The following is a 13,765-nucleotide window of genomic DNA, read 5'->3' as shown; positions in this document are numbered from 1 at the left end:
CCCCAGGCAACACCTGTGTGGAGCGTCACCACGAACACACACAGAGCGTGCCACTGTTTCTGCCTCCAAACTCATACCCCCTTCCAGAAACGGGCCCTGCCCGGGGTGGGCTCCCTACCCACGCCCCACAGACCCTCTTCTGCCTTAGCTGTCTTCCTGGGGCTTCGCTCTAACAAGCTCCAGAGTCTCCTGCCACAGAGCCAAACCATTCTCAACGTTCTCGAAGCGAGGAGAGCTCAGGTAGCTTCACCTTTTCCAACACTAACAAGTGGAGGTGAGAGACGTGGTCCTCTGCTGGGCTGTTCTCATTTCCCAAGGTGACTCCTCACAACTATCCTGCGAGGAGGGCACGATCCTCCCCATTTTATAGCCGAGAACATTCAAGTTTGGAAAGAAGTAAAGCGACTTGCCTATGGAATCAAAGGCAAGGCCAGGATTCGAACCCAGCTCTTCTTGGTTCCAAATGTGTTCTCAGTCACTGTCCTACACACGGCATACAGGGAGCTCACAGCATTGCAATAAATGCTGTGCCGGCCACAAAAGACCTGAACACAGACCCAAGCCTCCTCAACTCCCCCACCTACAAAAACAAGGAGACCCTAAAAGAACACCAGAAGGGGGCAAAGCACAGAAAGCACAGCTATACCCTGGGAACTCCTTATGTCTTAGCGCTTAGTGTCCCCAGCGGCATCTCCATCCCAGGTTGCACGCTGCACACTGGGTACCAGAAAAGCCGGAGCAATTTCAGCAGGTTGGAGATCCAGGGAGCGAGCTGTCAGGCTGGGGTGTGCAGAGCAGCACCTCTGCCTGGGACTGCCTCCTGGGCTGCTCGGCACCGGCGCTGGGCCTGCGGTTGACTTCTTGTGCACAGCTGTGGAGAGGCTGCCCTGCCCCAGACGGGCATCGTGCCTGATGACAGGCAGAGGCTGGGCTGGGGGCAGGGCGGGGCATTCGAAGCCCAGCAGCCTGCTGTGGGCTGAGGTGGTGGAAGTAACAATGCATCTCCACTAAGGATTGAGAAATGGCACCTAAAAGGGATGACAGCTGCTGCCTAACAGGACTAAGAATGGGCTGGCCTAGGAGAGCCACCTGCCCGCTCACTGTCCCTTCCAATCTGTCCTCATGCTGGTCTCCGAAGGCTCCTCCTGGACACCCTACCGGGGATGGAGTTCCCTCACTCACCTCTGGCTGGCTGCCTCCCTCGCGTCCTCTTCTTCCTGATTCCTCACCCTTCGGTGGGCAGAGCTCTCAGGCACCCAGTGAGGGAACACTAAGCACCTTGCCAGTCAGTCCTGTGAGGCCTGGATGGGAAGAGACCAGAGAGCCATTGTGACAAATATGACAAGTGTCCCCATGGATTTTGCTAATGGCTGGAATCCAGAGCATTCTGAACAGCCCCATGCCAGCCTACCTGCTGAGCCACTTTCTTAGGTGCAAAGGGAGGAGGAGGGAAACTCACAGGTTGCAAGGGGGCAGTGTGCAGCAGCGCTTCCCACCCTTCTTCCAGCCGCTTCCTAATCCACAGCAGCCACAGCGCCCCCTTCCCCGCCTCGCAGGCCTGAATGGGGCGGGAATCTCTCAGCGACCCCGGCGCACCCTGGAGGTAAATCCGCGCCCACAGCCCCGGAGCTCTCACTCCCTGCGCTCAGGCACGGAGGGCTCCGAACTTTAGGGAGTGAGAAACTGGGAAAGGGGGCCACGCGTACAGGGAAGCTTGTCCCCTGGTCCCGGCCCCAGCCCGAGGAGGTTAGTCAGCTTCCAGGGGTGGCGGGGACACCCACCTGCGAGCAGGAAGCCTCCGGAGCACTCGGAGAGGGCGCGGGAGTCGGCCCGCCCTCCGCGGGAAGGACCTGGGCGCCAGGAACTGCGAGGAGAGGCCGCGCTTACAAGTTGGTACAACACCCGCTTCACCTGGCCGCGAGTTTGATTTTAGGGTGTGGCTCCAGGGAGGACTCGGCGGGGAACACAGAGCCCGGGTTTGCCCGGGGGGAAAAAAATGCCAAGGGGGAACGTGGCCAGGAGCCTCTCTGCGCTAGCGTGCCTCCCTACACAACCCTTTCCCTCAAACCCTTGGGCCCTGGCTTCCTCTGGCCCATCACCTTGGGACCCTGATCCCGGCCTAGCCCGCTGTGATCTGCCAGTGGCCACCAGGTCCCAGGGCCTCTACCTGGGTAGAGGCCCCCCTGACCTGGATTATCTGCTGAGCCCCTCTCTGTGTAAATAACTCATCAATTTGCATTGTAGATGCTCTGGGCTGCCTCCTCCCAGATCCTAGAAGTGCTGCAGGTCACCTCCCACACATCTCGGAGTGTCCCAGTGGGAGTCCTGCCACCTGCCACCTTGGCCTGTTTCTCCATCTGGGAGGACTCCACAACTGTCCTGGGCAGGAAAGCTGGGATTAAAAGAGATTCCAGTTTCCTTGCCAGACCTTGCTCAGTTCTAACAACTCTCTGGCCTCAGGTAAGGGGACCTCTGGGGGAAAGAAAGCTTTCAGGGGCCCTGCACCCCCAAACAGAGGATGGGGCTCGTTTCCACAGCCAGCACCTCCTGGTTGTACCCTCAGTGGCCTGGCTTAGGACCAGCATGGCTTTTCCAAGTAGCTCACTCCCGACTGCCCTCTGCCCTAGTTCTTTTGATTCGGAGGGTGATTTCTCCTGTGTAATAATGTTGTGGGGGAGGGGCAGAGGCCATCTGTGTCTTCCCCAGTAAAGAAGTGAGAATATCCTTGCTGTTTTAGACTTGGGCCCCCAGAAGGAGCTGTGTCCAACTGAGTGGTGAGGGGATTCTGGCTTGGAAATTCAGTACACCTGTGACCCAAATGGCTGCCCACAGGCGGTGGATGGGTGACCAGTAGTATGACTACAAGGGGACCCAGGGCAGTGCAGAGGTGTTGGGCACCTCAAACTTTGGTTATTAATTGAGGTTACTATTGTCATGTATCATTTTTCTTCACGAATTCTTTAGCTACATCAATGCAATTTACAGATAAAGCAATTGCATATGGGCTGTATTGCTTATGCACACTGTACTCCAGACTCCCACCGAGCTTAGTTAAGGTGGTGAGTGGGAATTTGCCAGCCCCAGGCAGGCCTGCACCCTGTCCAGCTGCCGCAGCGCCCTCAGCCTGTGTGGGGAAGCATGGCGGTGCCTGCCAGAGATGCTGGCCCTGTGGGCTGGAGCGCGGTGTGGAAGCTGGGGTGGTCGCAGGCAGGTCTCTGCTCCTTACCCTGTCTCCCTCCTCCTCTCCGTGTCTTCCCCCCAAAATTCTTTCTCTTTGCTCAGGCTACACCATAGGCCCAATTCTATTAGCCAACCTCTGACCTCCGGCAGCCCCCCAGGAAGCTGCCTGCTGAGCCTGGGACAAAGGGGCAACGTGGTACAAATACGGCTTTCTCCACAGATTAGTTACATAGCAGTACTGGCTGTGGGAAGTGGGTTGTGCTGGGTGGGTGGGGTAGGGGGCTGGCAGGGGGAGTTGGTTGCTGAGGATTTGAAATGAGCCATGAGCCAAAGCTAGAATGAAATGCATAACATCACTGAACCTAGAATCAGCACCCTAAATTATATTTTACTGACAAGCAAATGCACACATGAATTCTCTTCATACAAGTAAATACCTTATATACCAAAATGACAGCTCTAAGCAGTACTTTTGAACCGTTGAACTATGACAAGGTGTAAACATTAGAATATTATCAGAAGTGAATTGTTATTTAATATGGTTTGAATCCAGGCTTGGGTATTCCAGAGAGGCTACCAGCCAAGTCCCATCCTCACCCTGCAAGCAGTGAGTCATGGGAACCCTGAGGTCCCCCCACCTTTGGGAACTTCGATGGGGTTTGGGGAGAGGTAGAGACCCCCAAATAACACTGCCTATGGAGGTAATGAACCTGTCATCACTGAAGGCCTCAGGTGTGCTAGAGAAAAGCTCCATGCTGGATGCCAGGCTGGACCAGGGCCTCGCTCAGGGCCCTCACAGCCCCACGTTTCGGCACTTTTGGTCGCATCTACAGGTGGGTCAGCGGCAGTGGCTTGGACGACTGTCTGCAAGTTAGGATGGCTGGGATGTGCAGCATAGGTCCTGACTGATTAACTCCTGTGGGTGATTCCTCCCCTTCTCTGTTGTCCTCTGAGCCATGCCCAGCTCAGCCTGCCCAGGAGGACAGGACAGAACTCCAGTGCAGGGAGAGGCAGGGACAGTCTGGGGGGTAGCATCCCCTCCAGCGTCCACGTGCCCGCCTCTGGCCCTGTTCCCATGGCGCTGCACCTGGCCAGGCACAGGGATCAGGGACAGCCTCTTCTGGAGAGCCCTGGCCCCGCAGAGGCCTTCAGGTCGAGGGAGCCGTCCATGCACTGCTGCTCTGCAGACTGGGCAGGAGCTCTGAGCAGGGGCAGAGAACTGACATTTCACCCCGGGCGATGGGTCTGGGAGCCCTGCCATCACTGGGGCACTGGCCAACCAGAACCGTGTGAGAAGGCACACTGGGCGGGGCGGGCACTTGCCGGCTCCTTCTTGGCCTGGGTCTGTTGGGGCCTGCTGCAATGTCTGAGCACCTACAGCGAGGGCTGGGAGCCTGGGCTAGGACCAAAGAAGGAAGATACGGATTGGCTTGTGGTTTAGAAACACAAACACATTATCTTTTCCCTGCACCTTTCTGCAGCGTGACTTGAAACGCTGCCTGGGGATCGGGAACACTGTTGACAAGCTCGCTCACTGCTAGGGCTCCTTCCTCTGGATGACTCTGCCCTCCTCTAATAATACTAGTAACAATACCTGCCAATTATTAAACGCTTCCGACGGACCAGGCCCCATGCTCAGCCATCCACACGTATTATCTCACTCCAGGCTTCGCCACAATCTTAGCACAGAATGATGGTCCCATCATCTTCTCACTTTACAGGTGAGGAGATTGAGACTCGGGTGGTTAAGGAACCAGCTCCAGGTCTGTAGTTGCTGAATGGCGGGGCCCAAGTTTCCACCCACGTGCACCGCCCGATGGCTGTCTCAGCTCTATGCGGCTCCGAGGCCCCGGCTCCGAACACTGCCCGATATGACTTGACCATGATGGGTCCTAGTCCTGGGAACAGCTGGTGGGGGAGGCACCGGTCCCTTGCCTCCTCGTGCCAACGCTGCCACCCTGTATGGGTAAGTCACGTGACACTGATTTCTCCCCAGTTTCTGACAAGGAAATGAGGACCCCTACACAGGCATGGGGGTGAGGTGCAGAGGCGCTGCATTTTCTCCCACCCTGTCACTGAGTCCTCTGCCAGGAATCAGGTGCTAGATTCCCCCAGTTGTGAGCCAGCATCCTGTCGGAAGTCCCTGGATCAAGCCATCTGTCCTTCACAGACTTGGAATGGGCCCAGGACCATGAGGCCCACATGCAGGCACTGCCAGCAAGATGGGCCCGGCACACCTGCCTGCTCCTTGGCTGGAGGCAGCCGCTGGGGCCTGGGAGGGAGGCAAAGAGTAGGGAGACCTACTCTTTGGAGTAGGTCTCTTCCTCTCCTTCTCTTCCAGGCTGTCCAACACCCATCCCTTCCTGCTCTTGGGGTGGCCTGGGCCAGTGCTACTCACTCTGATGGCACCACATCTCTCTCTGTTGATGGGGCTGAGAGGCAGGTGCCCACCTCTGCGGCCCTGGGGGTGTGAGTTGAGTAGATAGACACTGCCAAGCCCCTGAGGTCCTGGAGCAGGAGAGAGGCAGAGCCCCGCTGCAGAGAGCACGGGTTCTTGCAGGACCAGGGCCTTCCTGTCTCCCCAGACTTCCAGCACGCCTCAGTCTCTTCGTGTGTGTAGGGGGGTAGGGGATGTGGCCCGCCCTGCAGAAGGGCGTGGAGTGATGAGATGTAGAACAGGGTGGAAGGTTCCTGACCCTGGGTGAGGGACGGAGGAGAAAACCCCCTCCCCATGCTGCACACACACATAGCTGCCACAGCGAGCAGCAGAGCCCAGTCTGGTGTGCCACAGGGGCGTATGCCAGGGCTCTTCCAGCAGAACTTGCTAAGGAATCCACCCCACAGCTCTATCCCCTCCAGACCCTGGAGAGAGAACCCAGCCCAGGGGCAGCACAGTCTGGGCCCAGTGAGGTATTTGGGAGAAGTCCATGGGGCCCCCCCGCCTGGCTGCCGGACAGACATAGCCTGCTGCCTCGAACCTCTGCAGAGGCAACTCCCACACCCAGAAGCCTCTGTCTCTCTCTCAGCCTCTATGCTGTTTCTCCAGCTTGTATCTGCACTGGGCTCCCTATGCCAAAGCGAACACACAAGGACGGTCCTCCCCAAATGCAAACTGACACTGGGGGCCACACTTGCCTGACTGTCCCAAAGAAGCCTGTTGACCTGGACGAGCCACTCAGATGCGGGGGACACCGTCCGCCCCCTTCGAGGGGCTGAGGCTGGGGCAGTGCAGGCTGCGGTGCCGTTTTCAGGACAGAGGTTACAAGCTGCCCTGGGGAGGGCTGGGAAGAGTCACTTCTGTGCTGAGAACACACATCTTAGAGACATGATGAATTCATTTAATATCCTCTCACTGCAATCACTTTACAGCCCCTGCTCTTAATGGGCTCCGAAGTTCCCCCCAAATGTCTGTTGCTGGCAGTTAGCTCTCTGGCTGGCACTCTGGCTGGCAGAACTAACGGTGGGAAGCCTCCTTGAATGGAAACCCTTCACTGCCCCAGTGCCTTCACTGTCCTTTCCTCCCTCTCCTGAGCCTCTGGTGGCCACCCCAGTCTGAGGCTGGGGCAGGGCTGTGACCGGCACCCAAGCCCTGGTGCCCAGGGCCTGACTTGAAGGAAGGACAGGTGAGCGGGGGGAGTAGAAGGCTTGTGACCAGGTGAGCACTCTGGCCAGAGGAAGGGAAGAGCCTGAGGAAGCGTGATGCCGGCTGTCCGAGCCCCCCACAGCCCTCCGCCCACAACGCCTGAGCTCTAAATGCACGAGGTTCACAGGCTGTGGGCTATGTGGTCTCCGGGGAGCGCTGACCCCCCACCTATAGAGCTCAAGGAACTCTGCCTCCGTTTCTGCCCTGGGCTAGTGAGAGATGCATGGCCTGTGTAACTGCCGCTGCGCTGGGCTGTGCTGTGCTGAGAGGTTCCTGGAGGAGCCCAGGCAGCTGCTGCTAACCCTTCTCAGGGTCTTTCCTTCCTTAGTCTCTGGCCCACCCCTTGACTGCCTCTGGGGTGGCAGCCTTCAGGACCTCCAGGTGAATGCTGGTGTGGCAAGGGCCTGGTGTGCACTGCCACACCCTCTCTGGTGGCTGGCAAGATGGACCCTCGGGAGGCAGCTCCTCCTCCCGTCCTGACCGCCCCTCCTCTGCAGGAGCCTGTGCCCTTGCTCACTCCCGGACCTTGCATCCTTGCCCCTGGGCTTGGCTCCACCCCTCACCAGGGTTGAGACCTCCGCCTTTCTCAATTCCAGACGCACCATCTCCAGCAAGACCCTCAATAGTATAATACTGAAGTCTTCTTGTCCAGCCTGGGCCTGGTGACAGGGTGACAAATGACAGGCCTCCTGCTTCTGAGATCTGACCTCTGACGGTGGCCATTGGACATGTAAATTCCTGCCAGGGGCCAGAGTATATATGCTGTGGAGAAATCCACCCGAGGTAAAGGGCCTCCCGTATGTCAACCCCCAACCCCTGCCCCAGTTTCTCTTTCATTCCTAGACACTCTCATCATCATCCCGCTGGGCTTAAGACATCGACAGCCTTCTGGCTATAATGTAAACTGCCTCCTGGGACAAGCAGAACTCGAGTCAATCCATTTACACTCAGTGGCCTGGGTGGGGTGGGCAGAGCCTCTTATGCAGGGCTGTGCTGGGCAAGCAGGAGCTAAGCTGGGCTTCTATGAGGAGCAAGATTGGTGGTGTGGGAGGGGGTGGGGGTGGGACCAGGACCATTAGGGCAGGAGCCACAGAGGAGGGCTTGGACCTGTCCACCCTCCCACTTTGTCAGGCCACTGCTTTCAACCCATCAAGTTACCGGGCAGCTACAGGTGCCCGCCCCTGCTTGGGGTGCCTTCTAAGCTGCTGCCTGTGGAAAGGCAGCCTGAAAGGTGGGAGTACGGGGCTGGGAGGCAGGAACCCCCAGGCCTGAACCGCCAGTTAGCTGCGTGGCCCCAGGACCCACTTCCCTTCTCTGGGCCTCTTCTTCCCTCTCTAAAATCACGGCGGCTGGATTAAATATTCCTAGGGACTCCTTCTGAATGGGCTACAGCCATCCAAGGCAGCTGGCTCCTCCCTGGGGCAGCCTTTTCCACCTGTGAGCTTCTCCTCACCGACCTGGGACTGTGCTCTGGACCTGCAAGGAGGCTGTCGCCAGTGGGTCCCCTGGCTTCCTCCACCCTCTGTGCCTTTTTGCATAACTCCACTTGAAGCCTCATCTGAAGCTGAAAAAGAAAATGGAGACTGGAGGTTCCAGGCCAGGAAGCTGAACCAGAGAACCAGTCCTTCCGGTTTTAACCCTGTTGTTGCTGCAGCCTTCGGGAGCTGGGGCCCACAGGCCGGCAGCAGGGGGCCTTGAGCAAGGTGACTGGTTCCTCGCTATTTGCCTTGGGGTGAGCTGCCACCCTGGGAGCAGAGAGCAGAACAGTGCCTCAGATGACCTGAGCACCCAGAGGCCCCCACCCCTGGTCCTGGGCAGCCTGAGCATGCAGGACACAGCCCTGCCTCCGCCCCTTAGCTAGAGGCCCAGGGGCCTGAGCGCTTTGAGTCTTGGGCAAACCAGAGCCAACCAGAAGATGCCAGCATTGCCTGACAACGCAGCACTCTCAGGGGGGAGCTGCCACAGAGAACCTGCGGGTGTACAAGCAAGGCCATCACTGTCTCTCTGTGAGGACGTGGGTCTTGTGCTGCCTGATGTGTCATAACAAGACTGTACCGAAAATGCTGGTCTGAATGGGCGTCCCTTTGCCGGGGCTGATGTGGCCCCATGTAGTTACGAGGGAACCCCCCCCCTTTTTGCATGCTAATTCCCCCAGCATACGAAAGTCTTTCGTGTTCTGGGTTTGCCTTATTCTTTCAGGTGAACAGAACTTGGGATTATCTTTCCTAAATTCATAGAGCAATAACCCTCGGGTAGGAAAAGAAAAATGTCTCTGCCTCTGAGCCGTATGAATCCTGGGCATTTCCGAGTCCCCTGCCACAGCAGTCCCAGAGACCGCTGTGGTCGCCAGTCTGGCCCTTCTGCACTACACACCTCCTCCAGGTGTGGACACAGCTCTTCAAGGAGGTGGGGCCGCCCTGTGACGAGACTCCAGGCCCAGAGAAGAACGTGACCAGAGTCAGACCAGGCTGCTAGATTCCTTCACTATGTGCAGTCCATGCCAAGGTCTCAAGACGTCAAACTCTACACCCCCAGAAAAAGAAGGAAACTCTTAACAGTCTCAAATCATTCTTTAGAGAACTTCAGTGGAAAAGCAATTTGCTATTTGGGAAAAAAATGGACCTGGTGTTGCGTTTCTTCCGGCATTATCAGGCATGGCTCTCTCAGCATTCTGAGTGCTTCAACTTTTCTAGACGGAGGAGTTCTTCCAAAGCCGCCTCCTCCATGAAGCCTTTTCCAACTCCCCTGGAGACCCCAGGGAGCTCGCTGCCTCCCAGCGCTTTGTTTCTCCGACACTAACAGTCACCCCAACAGCAGCAGGGCTGCGGAGTGCTCCTGTGCCTGCCGTGCGGCTGAGAGTGTTTGCACGGTGCCTAATAATCCTCTCAACAACCCCGTCTCATAGGTCCTATAATTATCTCCATTGGACAGGACAGGAAATTAAGACCTAGCGAGATGAGGTAATTCATCTGAGGTCACCTGGCAGGAACCGGCTGCCCAGGGCCTGACACTCACCTGCTGACTCTTGCTGTTAACCCTCCACCATTCTGCCTTCTCTGGCCCCTGAGAACCTGTCTTCCACTCATAACAGGAGAAGCCGCTCCTTCCTTTGTGTTTGCATTCTCAGCTAATCTTTTTTTTTTAAGTCTACCTTCATAAAGTTCTATGTTAAGAACCACCTCCTGATATTGGTCTAAATTTATAAATTATCCAGACTGAGTGGGTCATGACGGATATTTTCAGAGATGACTAGGGAGCCCAGAGCGAGCAGAAGGCAGTGCCCCCGTCGCACTGCAGCTCCAGCTGGCTTCCGGTGGGGTTGGCCCCGAGCTCAGCTTCCCTTTCCCTCCTCTGCCGAGAGCTGTGAGCTCCCAGGGCAAGGGCCCCGTCCTGTTCCTTTCTTGGCACTTCCGCCACCCTCCGTTTCTGCCACCAGTGATTTGTACTTGGGAGTCAGGCAACAGCTGGACCCTGCCTGCAAGCGAGCCAGAACAAGGCACCAGTTGCCATCTCCCAAGTGCTGCCTGGAGCCCGCATCCTGCCAAGACAAGACAAGTTTCCCTTTATCGCACACCCCGCAATCTCACCTTAGCCCTTAGTGGGCCCTAGGGCTGAGCTCAGAAGGGGGCTTCCAGTCAGCGCGCGCTCTCCCGGGCAGGAGGGCCGGCGGGGCCTCAGGAGGTGGGGAGCTGTTTCTGCCCCCAGGCTTTCACTTTCCCATGCTCTACTCCAGCCTGGTAGCCACCCGCTTCCTTCCCCCAAAGCAGGTGCACAGGAATGAACTCTCTTCTCCTAGCCCTCGTGGGGGCAGGCTGCAGAATGCCTGTGGATGAGGCTTGCCAGCACCCTTTCTACTTCCCAGTCTCAGACACTGCTCCTGAGCCCTGCACCTTCCCACTCATGGAGCAGAGGGCGTCCTATGAGGAGGGCTCTGCTTTAGGCCACAGGACAGGTTCCCACGAGTCCCTCGGCCTTCCACATCCCAGACAGACTGTGCTGGACTTCCCTCTGGGGCCACGTGTGTAAGGAGTACAGTCTTGGCGTTTCCACCGACCCCCTGCCGGGCCATCCCACAGAGGCGGGCAGGTATAAGAAAACCAGCGTCCAGAGCCCTCCCGAAGCCGTCCTTAAACTTCAGGCAGCCTCTCCCTCTCCTGCCCCTGTATCTGGCCTCTGACCTCTGCTCCCTCCTGGCTCCACCAGATGCCACCCTGCTTGCCTGCTGTTTGTCTGGCGCTCCACACCCTCTGCCACGCTGACCCAGCTGGACAGCATTTGCTGCTCAGCTCTGCACACACAGGGGACCCCCGGGCTTGGACACAGGGGGGCCCGGGCGTGGAGTCAGTCACCTTTTTGGGGAAGCAGGATTTCTTCATCCTGGAGCCAGGTGTGGGGGTTAGTTGAGAAGGAGACACTTAAGGGATTCATCCTGACTCTGGTCCCATGGGCTCCCCCTGCCTGTACCTTCCCTGTGCCTGGCACTTAGTAGAGAGCTCAGCTCACAAAGAATTGGTCTGTTCTTGGGGGACCAGGAGGCCCAGGCAGACCCCACACTCCCACCTTGCGGCTACTCACGGGCACAAAGCTTCCCCCAAATCAAGTGCTTCCTAAAGCTTTGCTCCTGGTGCACAGCCACTCCTGACTAGGCCCGAGGGTTCCCAGGTTTGCCACTCCTGATCTTGGCCCAAAGGCCTTAACCCCTTACTTGGCCCAAAGGCCTTATTCCCAGCTCCTAGACGAGCTTCTGTGGAGCCCAAGGGCCAGGCAGCCCAGAGAGCTCGTCCTCAACACTTAGAGCCTGGTTCCTACCAGAACCAGCTTAGGAAAAAAACCCAAGCAGGGCCCCCCAACCTTGGTGTATGACACCAGCAAAACAACAAATGACACTGTATTGGCCTTGCTTCTTGATGGGGCCCCAGCACTTTAACACCCCAAGCTCATTGTGCCTGACACCCCTGGAACAAACCAGGTCGCTCACCTGCAGCAGCAGTGAGGAGCCCCAGGCCTGTGAGGAGGAGTGACACTTAGCCAGGCACCCCTGAACCCTGCCTGCCACTGAGTTTTGGGGTCAGACTCTGTCCCAGGTCAAGCCCTCCCCATAAGGCATGGCCTGTAGCCTGGGTCCCAGAGATGCTCCATAAATGTTTGTGGGGTGAATACAAGAGGGGAGTGTCCCAGAGGTGGGAGGGGAAGAGGGCATCCAGGAGAGGTGGCACTGACTTGGCCTAGGAGGAGAGGAAGGTACAGGCAGGAATAGCAGAAATAAGGACACCAGAGGCCAGGTTGGACTGGGCTGTTTCAAAATCCATCTGGAAAGGGAGTGGCAGGTTGGACGGGGCCCACAGGAATCTAGAGCTGCTCCCCTGTCCCACATAGCAAGTAGCCTGGACACCTCTGCGCTCCACCCTGGCCTGGGAAGCCCGAGCCCATGTCCAAGTTAGTAGCAGGGACCTTACCGTGGCCGCTCCTCCGGGCAGCTGGGCCTTGAGCTCCCCAGTGCAGGCTGGTGCTTGTCTCTAGCCCAGGAAGCACCACTCCCTTCAGGCAAAAAGGAAAAAAAAAAAAGGAAAAGAAAAAGAAAAAGAAAACCTCAGTGTTTTTCTCGCTCAGCCGCTTTTCCCAAAGGCTCCTGGTTGGTGTCGTCCTGCCTCTGTGGGCACAGAGCCTCCTCCCTCAGCAGCTTACTCACCGGTGTGCCCGTGAAGCTGCCAGCTGTGTGGGGGAGGGAGGGGGCCCACGCCCCTCTGCCTGACACACAGCGGAACATGCCCCGTGGGGGCCAGGGGCTCTGGCCTGAGTGCCAAGCCAAGCAGCGGCCCCCGGCGGGGTCCTGAGCACGGGGAGGCTGAGCCCCGGCCGGCACTCTTCTCAGGAAACACACCCCTGGGAGCTGGGCAGAGAGCACGCACAGACGCTGACCGGCACCGCATGGGCGAACAACAGAATTCCTTGGTAGAAAGCTGTCTCCTCAGTGCCCAGGGCTGTCAGAAGAGGGAGCAGCCCCTGTGCTGTCCAGCCCACTGGCGGGCTGGCTTCCATCCTGGGCCTGCCTCCCCGGACCACTCCCTGCCCCGGCATTCCGCCGTGTGTCTGTGCTGTGGACTCAGAGAGGGCCCGGGCTTGTCTGAGCTGGAGCTGCTCCTCACCCTGCACGGGCCAGGTGCTTAGCTCCCTTTTCCACAGCTCCCATGTCAGAACCTGGGCTGGTCCAGCACCAGTGAGGGTGAGCTGCTGCCAAATCCCCCATCGCCAGCTCTCTGCGGATGCCCCCTGCTGTCCTCAGCACAGGCAGCACACACGTGGGGCCACACCCAGCACAGAGCCACCTACCTGCCCAGGCCAGCCTAAGCCAGTCCAGCCTCACTCTCCAAAGGCCACGCTGACCCTAGAAGACACTCATTTACAGAAATATCTCATGGGAGCTGAGTTCAAAGCCAGCCCGGGAGGATTCCAGTCAGCATGGGCCAGACTCCCCCTCTCTCCAGACACCTCTAGAGGACACAGCAGCCTGATCACCATATCTGCTATTGCACTTTGTTGGCGGGAGTCTTTCCCACGGCACCTCGGGCCCCTGCAGCGTCTTCCATGTCCTTAAGAAGTGGCGGCAGACTCTCAGCAGGTCCCATCGTTCACGGTGCCCAAGGTAGGGAGGGGAGGCTAGAAGGGGTGAGACTCAGGTGCAGCTCCAAGTTGCCGGTTCCCAGAATAATCAATGCAAAAGGGAAGAAAGAAACCTCCAAGCCAGCGGGTGACTCAGTGTCAGTGGGCCAGCTTAGTCACCTAGATGACTGCTCCCGGCTCCTGGAATGTCAGGCAGGGGAGCAGTGCCCTCCCCCACCTGCGGACCACAGCAGGGCTACCAAAGGGAACGTGGCCGCCCGAGGAGCCCCAGCTGGCCCTTGGCTGCCTGGCAGGCGGCAACGGCGGCTCCAGCGTCCTTCC

General features: G+C 58.1%; 1 protein-coding gene across 10 annotated transcripts in view; it reads right to left on the bottom strand.

Annotated features, from left to right (window-relative positions):
* LOC123808510 (serine/threonine-protein kinase PAK 6) overlaps nucleotides 1–13,442 on the bottom strand; it is a 34,718-nt gene extending 21,276 nt beyond the window's left edge. For 5 of the 10 annotated variants that reach the window (XM_045823200.1, XM_045823199.1, XM_045823205.1 and 2 more), the window contains exons 1-4: nucleotides 12,513–13,080; nucleotides 12,280–12,361; nucleotides 1,782–1,864; nucleotides 1,183–1,301 (exon numbers count right to left, since the gene is read on the bottom strand). The gene's annotated coding sequence lies outside the window, so the exon portion shown is untranslated. Of the gene's footprint in view, nucleotides 1–1,182; nucleotides 1,302–1,781; nucleotides 1,865–12,279; nucleotides 12,362–12,512; nucleotides 13,081–13,153 lie in introns of those variants that run through there. The other 5 variants (XM_045823197.1, XM_045823195.1, XM_045823198.1 and 2 more) reach the window with 5 other exon arrangements.
* Between the last annotated feature and the right edge of the window lie 323 nt (nucleotides 13,443–13,765).

This window comes from Phyllostomus hastatus, unplaced genomic scaffold (genome assembly GCF_019186645.2).
Source record: "Phyllostomus hastatus isolate PE091 unplaced genomic scaffold, TTU_PhHast_1.1 phas_scaffold_501, whole genome shotgun sequence".
Lineage (NCBI taxonomy): Eukaryota > Metazoa > Chordata > Mammalia > Chiroptera > Phyllostomidae > Phyllostomus > Phyllostomus hastatus.
The sequence above is the reverse complement of the archived record's forward strand: the minus strand, read 5'-3'. Positions and strand labels throughout refer to the sequence as shown.